The sequence below is a fragment of the Stenella coeruleoalba genome, assembly GCF_951394435.1.
Source record: "Stenella coeruleoalba genome assembly, chromosome: 13".
NCBI lineage: Eukaryota > Metazoa > Chordata > Mammalia > Artiodactyla > Delphinidae > Stenella > Stenella coeruleoalba.
Window position 1 is genome coordinate 36,309,816 of NC_137159.1, and position 7,959 is coordinate 36,317,774.

The 7,959-nt window shown below is 51.3% G+C and overlaps 1 long non-coding RNA gene across 1 annotated transcript in view; it reads left to right on the top strand.

The window, feature by feature from the left end:
- The window catches only part of LOC307196317, a 30,631-nt gene extending 23,139 nt beyond the window's left edge, over positions 1-7,492 (top strand). The window contains exon 3 of the long non-coding RNA XR_013831109.1: positions 7,431-7,492. This is a non-coding gene — a long non-coding RNA (uncharacterized lncRNA). The remainder of the gene's footprint in view (positions 1-7,430) is intronic.
- Positions 7,493-7,959: the final 467 nt, after the last annotated feature.

A 7,959-nucleotide genomic window follows, 5' to 3' on the forward strand; every position in this document is an offset into this window, starting at 1 on the left:
ACGTGGGCATTATTTTCTCAATGACAGGGATAGACTGTTGGTCTCTGATTCTATTAGACCGACCTCAGACAGAAGGGGGAGAGATGAAAAGAGAAAGACGTTGTCTTTTGAGACTGCAAAGATGAGAACATTTCTAGGCAGCGCATGAGGGAAGCAAGGTTGCCAGGTCAGAAGCTAGATTATAGGGAGCCTTTGTATGAATTAGGAAAAGGTGTCCCTTCTAGGTACACAGCCCAGTGAGCAAAGAGGGGTTTTGTGCAAAGGAATAAAAAGGATGCAGTCTCATACCAGAGTATATGGCTTGGCAAAGAAAGCTCTGGCTGAGTTTCAGCCTCCACTCATCCCTTCAGCAGGGCAAACTTGTGCAGTATGCCACCTACACAATAGTCCACGATGGCCCTAAGGGTCAACTGAGTTATTACTGAGAGAATCTGAAGTTACTGCTTTTCCTGAATGGAGGGAAATATATCACTAGGAACTCTACCTTTCCTGCTGAAGATTTTCGCAGCCTACTCTGAGGCCTGAGTTTGGCTGTGGGAAGTATCAGTGGAAGTTCTGACGAAGGAGGAGGAATTGTACACTACCTTAGGACCTTCCCAGACTGAGAGGAGGAAGCACGTTCCTGGTTCATGATGGATAAACACCCATGAGTGGAGGATAATCTCCAATGAAGGCCACACCTAGCATCACCCAGGGAGGGAGAATTGCCAAAACTGCAGGAATGAGGAAGAAGGCAGGAGACAGCATCCCTTTGGGGCCAAGGGAGAGACTCCTCCCCAGAGGTGAAACAGCTGTTCCTCTCCTGCGCAAGGCTGTGGAGGGAGGCAGCTGCATTCCGCAGGCAGCAGGTCACAGTCTCTGAGCAGATGTGGAGTGAGAGTCGAGATGATTTGAGCAGGGGAGGGGCCCACCACTGTCAGCCAGGTCTCAAGGCCCTGTGGTGCTCCACGTTCTTTCTCCCAACCCCACCACTTTTCCTGTGACCTGAGCTGGTGTTTATCTGGGTCAGGCTGCCAGATAGGGCTTTACTCAAGCAGGAAAACGCAGGCACCCCGAAGTCTGGCTTTACAACCGGCCTCAAGGCCCGGTCACCTGCCTCGACCCAGCTGGCCTTGACTGAGGTCAACGCACGGTTGAGAGAATACAGGAAGGGTGTGTGTGTGCGTGCGTGCGTGCGTGTGTGTGTGTGCATGCATGTGTGTGCATGTATGTGTGTGTGTGTGTGTGCAGGGGGTGATGTGGAATCTCCAAAGAGGGAGTCCTAATCACTGTGTGTCTTCTCATCAGAGTCTTTGTACCTGAAACTCAGGGAACATGGCTCCTCAGGTGAGGTAACCCCCGTGGGAATCACCACCTCCTCTCACCTTAGTGTGCCATGGTTGGCAGGAGTAGGATTTATTGAAGGAAGAAAAGGCTCATATTCAGTGTCTGTCCCAGTTGTGGGCTGAGGGCTCTGCAGGTGGCCTAGAGGGGTCTGACCTTCAGTGAGCAGGCTGCAAGGCCGTGGCCCCAGGTCTAGCTCCACTGATGAATGGGAGACCCAAGAGGACCTCCTCCTCAGTGTTCATCTTGTTCCTCTCCCAAGAATATTCTCCCTCACCTTTTCTCTATCCTTCAGGAGTCACCTCGTTTCCCCTCCTCTGTTCCCGATAACTTGAGCCCCTTACATGCGTGTGACGTGGGAATGAGCAGGGCAGGAGAGCAGAGTCCCTTCTCTGAGAGGAAGGCCCACGGCCACCCCAGAAGTCGTAGCTATGTGCAGTCGTAGACAGGCGCTCCTGTGGGAGGGGTGAAAGTCGGTCCACGTCCCTGCCCTGCTCTCCAGAAGCTCTCCCTCTTCCTTTAGGGGTTCTTTGACCCACAAATGTCCCTGGAGCCTCAGGCTTGGCGTGGTGTCCTGTCAGCTCAACTCAACTCAGCCTCCCCAGAGATGTTGCTGGAACTTCACAGCCACACTGTCTTAAGTCTGGTTCCTGGGAGCAGACCCTGAGATGAGGTTTGTGCGCACGTGATGATGTGTGTGTGCACGAGAAATTTCTCGTGGGAGCAGGGAAGTAGGCAGGGCAGGGATACGGATATGACCTGAGATGAAGCCCAGCTCCAGCCGGGCCCCGAGGAGCTCCGGAGTGGAAATCATCCCTCAGTGTCTGTACCACCTTTAGGGAAGGTTGCTGAGCATTCATCCTACAGTCATCCACGGCTACAGGTGACCCTGGCAATGGGGTTTACACATTCCCAGGGCTTCCAGCTCCTGAAGGAGAAAGTGGCTCCATTAGCCCAAGGGCGGGCCTTTAAGGAAGCCACAGGTGCAGGTTGTTAAAAGCAAAGCCCGCACAGAGGGATCTGGGAGGATGGGGTGGAGCATTGGCGCACCATCAGAATACTCAGAGCCCCTGGGAATCGTCTGCAATGGGTGGGGCCTGGGAGCAGACAAGGGGTTCCCACACTGGTGGCTGGGATGGCCTGTCAGACTGGAGAGATTGGGCACAGCTTTTGAGATCACCACAGGCACCCTTTCAATATCAAGTTTTCAGTGGAACTAATGGATTTTCAGGGCAGAGTCCAAGGCGTTCTTTTCCAGAATTATAATTCCCCCTCCCACTCTGCTCTGTCCCCTTCCTCTTATCACCTGTTTCCTTCATTCTTCTGAATACCCATATCACATACTGCCTGTGCCACTCTTGGGGCTGCTCAGGTTGCCTGGCATCCTTATGGGGGAGCTCATAGCAGTGGTTCAGTCACAGGCTTTGGAGATGGACTTGGGCTTGGACTTGGACTTGATGCTTGGCTTAGCCACTTACCTACTGTGTGACCTAGAGCAAGTCACTTAACTTCTCTGAGCTTTACTTTCCTCTGTAAACTCTCGTAACAGCAGTACCTGCTTCAGGGGTACTGTGAGGATGAAAACGGGTCATCCGTGTAACGTGCGAAGCACATATATCTGGTGTGGTCCCCACTTCCTAAATGCCAGCTACCGTTTTGAAATGATAGTCGTTATTCTTGTGCGCAGATATGTGTTCCACAGTACACTGCGGTCTCCTTGAGGGCAGGCGCCAGCTACGGTCCCCTATGTACCTAAGTAGGTGCTCATACATGCGTGGGGTTTAAACACAGAAAATTATGGGCAAGGAGAGAATACAAGGCTTCGGGCCCCACAGTCAGTTTCATAACAAAGCCCAGGATTTCCATGTTCCTCACGTGAGACCTACTTCTCCGAATTCAGGGCCCGGCATCTGCCAAGAAAAGTGCCCCCTGGCACCATGCTGCCTTTTTAGTACCCCAGCACCAGGGACGTGAGGAGGGAGGGCTGCCAGCCCTCGGGTAGGGAATACAAGGCTGTGAGCCAAGAGGCCACGTTAGAGGCTGATGTCCCCCGACCCCCTGCCCGCCCCAGGCAGTGAGGGAGGCCTCCAGCGTCGCGCTCTCCCCAGGACATTGGTGGGCCCAGAGCAGAGAGGGAGCAGGCCTGGCGTTTCCAGCACTGGCTGCCCTCCCCCAACTTCTCTGAGTCGGGCGCTGCCTTCCCGGCCTCAGTCCTCCGCCGGCCACTGTTTACACCGCGGAGGAGATGGAGCCGCCGGCCACTGTTTCCACCGCGGAGGAGGTGGGGCCAAGCGCTGGGGCCACCGCTCTGCGGTGGGAACAAGGCTTCGCTTCATCCGCGGCCCCTGCCCGGGGAGGGGGAGGGGGAGGAGGAGGGGAGCGGGCGTGCGTCCTGCTGAAAATAAAGCCAGCCGGACCTAGAGAACCGGGTGATGGGGCTGGGGCGCTGTGTGAGGAGTTCAGGGTGGACAGGGGTGGGGGTGTTGGTGGCAGCAGGTTCGTCTTGGAGGAGATTCCAGTCATGCTGGGTGAGTGTCACAGAGCCTGGGAAAACTAGGGCTGTGAACACGGAAAGGCAGGCACATGAGATACGGCCGCCTGTCGTGTGACACGCACGCTCAGTGGGAGGAGGACTGCAGCGCTCGCTCGCTCTCACACTCACATCGTCTCACACTCTCTCACATATTCTCTCACACACACACTCTGCCTCACACACCCATACACTCTCACACACTCGCACACTTTCATACACTCTCATACACACACTCTCATACACACATACAGTCACACACTCCCTCACACACCCACACACTCTCATACACTCACACTCTCATATCATACACACATGCACTCACACACTTTCACACACACACTCTCACTCTTTCACACTTTCTCTCACACTCATACACACACACACACACACTCACACTCTCACACCGTCTCTCTCTCTCTCTCACACACATCAATGTTCAAGATAGAGGGTGACAGGTGGCCACTAATATGCTCCTCTACCTTTCACGCTCTCAGAAAACCAAGTAACCCATAGTCTCTTTCTGTGTCCACAGAGGCTGGTCTAACCCAGATAACCTCATTCTGTACCTTGTGCCGGAATGATGTTAGAACTTACCCGCTCAAGGCCTTCTAGGAACAGCGGAAAGTTAAAACTGTGGGGAAGACAGTGGGAAGTTGATGGGCCAAAACTTTTGCAGTTTCATGGACAATTTAAAATATCTGAAGAAAATTAGAGGGCTCTCTCTTTAGAGAAATGTGCTTAAAGCCTACAGATGCAATACCCCATATATAATTTCAGGGAGTCATGGGCCCTGCTCCCCAAGACCCATCTATCAGCCCTGGGTTAAGACACCCCATTCTGAAGGATTCAGTCCCAAGGAATGGAGCTGCCTAAAACCAAACACAAACAATGCCAGCACCACCTCCTACCACACCCAGAGACCTGAGCTAGATGATGTCATCCTGAGACTCAGAGAATGACAGCTGACAATGTCAAACCAGTGACACATCCCAAAGAGAAACCATCCCTCACGAAACACTTGCTTCCACGGCATCTAGGAGCTTTCTCAGAATCACCCATTTGGTTGCAGACCTTCCAGCGTTCAGGGAACCACATTCCTGGGCCAGTGGGAGAGCAGGCTTAGAGTGGCTGATGAAACGTTCTTGGCGGACAGTCCCCAGCCATAGCAAATAGGGAGCTAACCTGCTGTGGTGAGTTTCCTGCCCTGTGGAGGAGGCAGCAGCAGAGCAATTCTACACGGATTGCCCCGCTTGGGAACCTGGGGACCGAGTCTGGAATGTACTGTGATGCAAAGTACACACCCAATGTGCAGCAGGTGGTGTGGGGTCTCTGAAGGTGAACTTGAATGCCAGGGCATGGTATCTGGGGGCAGCCATCCACTTCACCTTACTTGGGACGTGCACCTATGCATTGAGCTAACATTTATTGAGCGCCAGGGTATACTGGACATAGAGAAGCAGATGCAGTGACACAGCCCCAGTCTTCAAAGTACTCACAGTCTACTGGGAAAGAGAAATCTACACTGAACATTACAGGAAGGTACCATGTGATAGATGCAAGCCTCTCTGGAGCTGAAATCCTACTGCTAGAAATCATCTGTGGTGAAGAAAAACCTTGTGAAGCTGGTGCCAGTGTGTCCCAGAGTTGAGCTCTCAAACTTTGCTGTGCATCTGAATCACCTGGGAAACTGAAAACCAGGCCACACCCAGGCCATGCAAATCAGAGTTTCTGGGGAAGGTCTCCGCCCTTAGCACTTTTTAAAGTTCCCACTGTAATTCCAGCATACCAGGATGGAGAGCTATGGGCCAGAGCTTCACGGCCCCTCTCATGTGGTCTTGCACCAGAGAATCCCCCTTGTTGGAAACTTCATGGTTGATGAGTTAGGACCTTAGGGGACAGCCACGGTGGGAGATGGACAAGTGAGTAAGATGACACACAAAAAAGCTTTCAAATGTTGTTTTATGTTCATGTAACTCAGGAACCTGCCCACTACTAGCCTTTTCAGTGTCCTCAGGCCTTGAACCCAGAGAGATTATGGTTTCCCTAACTTACATCTAAGGCACAGAACTAATTCTTCTGTGATTGAATGGCAGTGAGAACATCTCTTCCCTTCAGGGAAACCCTCTCTCAAGTCCCACTGAAAGGGTATGACCTGGCCCCGTGGTCCCAGCAAGGCAATCATCATAGTTTATAGAACATTTTCCAACATTCCAGGAAATATGTGGGAAGTGGACTTTTGTTGGTATTGGGGCATGGAAGTCATGATTCAAAATATCATGGAATCAGTAGGAAAAGGGTAAATAGTCCAATAGAAATAAACCCAGGGAAAATGACACACAGCTGCCTATCAGGATACTGTACACATGGCGAGTGAGGATAGAACTCTAGGTCACACACCCAAACCACACTTCTCTCTCTCTCTCTCTCTCTCTCTCTCTCTCTCTCTCTCACACACACACACACACACACACACACACACAGATTTTAGCAGCAGGCATTATCACCCAGGATGAAGACAAGAATAAATTCGTTTAATTTCCAAATGCTCAGAAATGCAGATCAGCCCTGGTTTTGGATTGGTTGGCTGTGAGACATCCTTGAGACACTGACCAAGGAGAAGCCACAATGGCAGGTAGTTCTGTGAGCCAGTCTTGGACTGGAGAGGTCTCAGTTGGTAGAAATTTGGGCGTCAGCAGCATAAAGAGGGAATTTCAGTCCCTGGGCACTGATGAGATGACCCAGGGAGGACATAGGTAGAGGCGGACAGAGGCTGAGACAAAACCCTCCATTTGTCCCAACATATGAAGTTGGATGGAACAGGCTAAGCAGATGGTGGCAGGGAGGGAGGAAGGAAGGAAACCAGCAGATAGGTTGACCTGGAAGCCAAGCTAGGGTCCAGGAGGAGGGAATGGTCAGATCAAAAAAGATTAGGACAGGGCTTCCCTGGTGGCGCAGTGGTTGAGAGTCCGCCTGCCGATGCAGGGGACACGGGTTCGTGCCCTGGTCCGGGAAGATCCCACATGCCGTGGAGCGGCTGGGCCCGTGAGCCATGGCCGCTGAGCCTGCGCGTCCGGAGCCTGTGCTCCGCAATGGGAGAGGCCACAGCAGTGAGAGGCCCGCGTACCGCAAAAAAAAAAGAGAAAAGATTAGGACAAAAACACAACCATTGCACTTGGGCAGTCACTGGGGACCCCGAGACGGGTCATTTCAGTGGTGCCATGAAGGCAGAGGCTTCGGCAGTGGGCAGAGTATTCTAGAAATTTGGGTACAATGGGAAACAGGGAGGTGGGGCTGTAGCCAGGGGATATGAGAGGATGGGAATTTTTCATGTGTATTTTCTTTGTGAATGGGAATGATTCAGGAGAGAGAGAGGTACCAAAGCAGCAGAAAAAGAAGGACTTCACTCCTTGCGGAGTGAAGACCTTGGGAAGATGAGGGGAATCATCCCATGGGAAGGAGAAGCTGACATTTGGTAAGATGAGGGCTATCTAACTGTTCACGTGCAAAGGAAGGAAGTTAACATTTATTCAACTTTGCTGTGAGGGAAAATATTTCTTGATTCTTTTCCCCCCAGGTGGTGTGTGTATATGAGGTGAACCTGGGAGAAATCTCCTCTAACAGCAAGTGGAATGTAAGATAAGTGATTCAAACTCTCCTGCCCTGAGCTAATCAGAATTTCAAAAGGCATATTTGGATGTCCTGTATTATATCAGAATGGTACGGGTGAAGCATGAGCTGTTCATCACTATCTGGGTCGAACTTATTAAACTATAGAACTCTGAGCTCTCTTTAATCCATAAGATGAAAACAAATATTTCCAGACAGCAGCAAGAGTACAAAGGAGCATTCCATCTATGTGACCTCAAAATCATAGTTTTAGAAAAAGTGTAGCAAATGTCATAGTCCAACAGTCAGGAAAGCCAAAGCAACACCCAGATACTGTTTTTGTCTAACTTTATGAGAGAATGTTCTACGCTTTACCCCACTCACTGACAGAAGAATAGCCAATAACCCTTGACAATTATTTATGAAAATGTGTTAAAGTGTTCCTGGGACATAGCACACGAGATATGTCCTGAGATATGGTATATCTCTGGAAATGG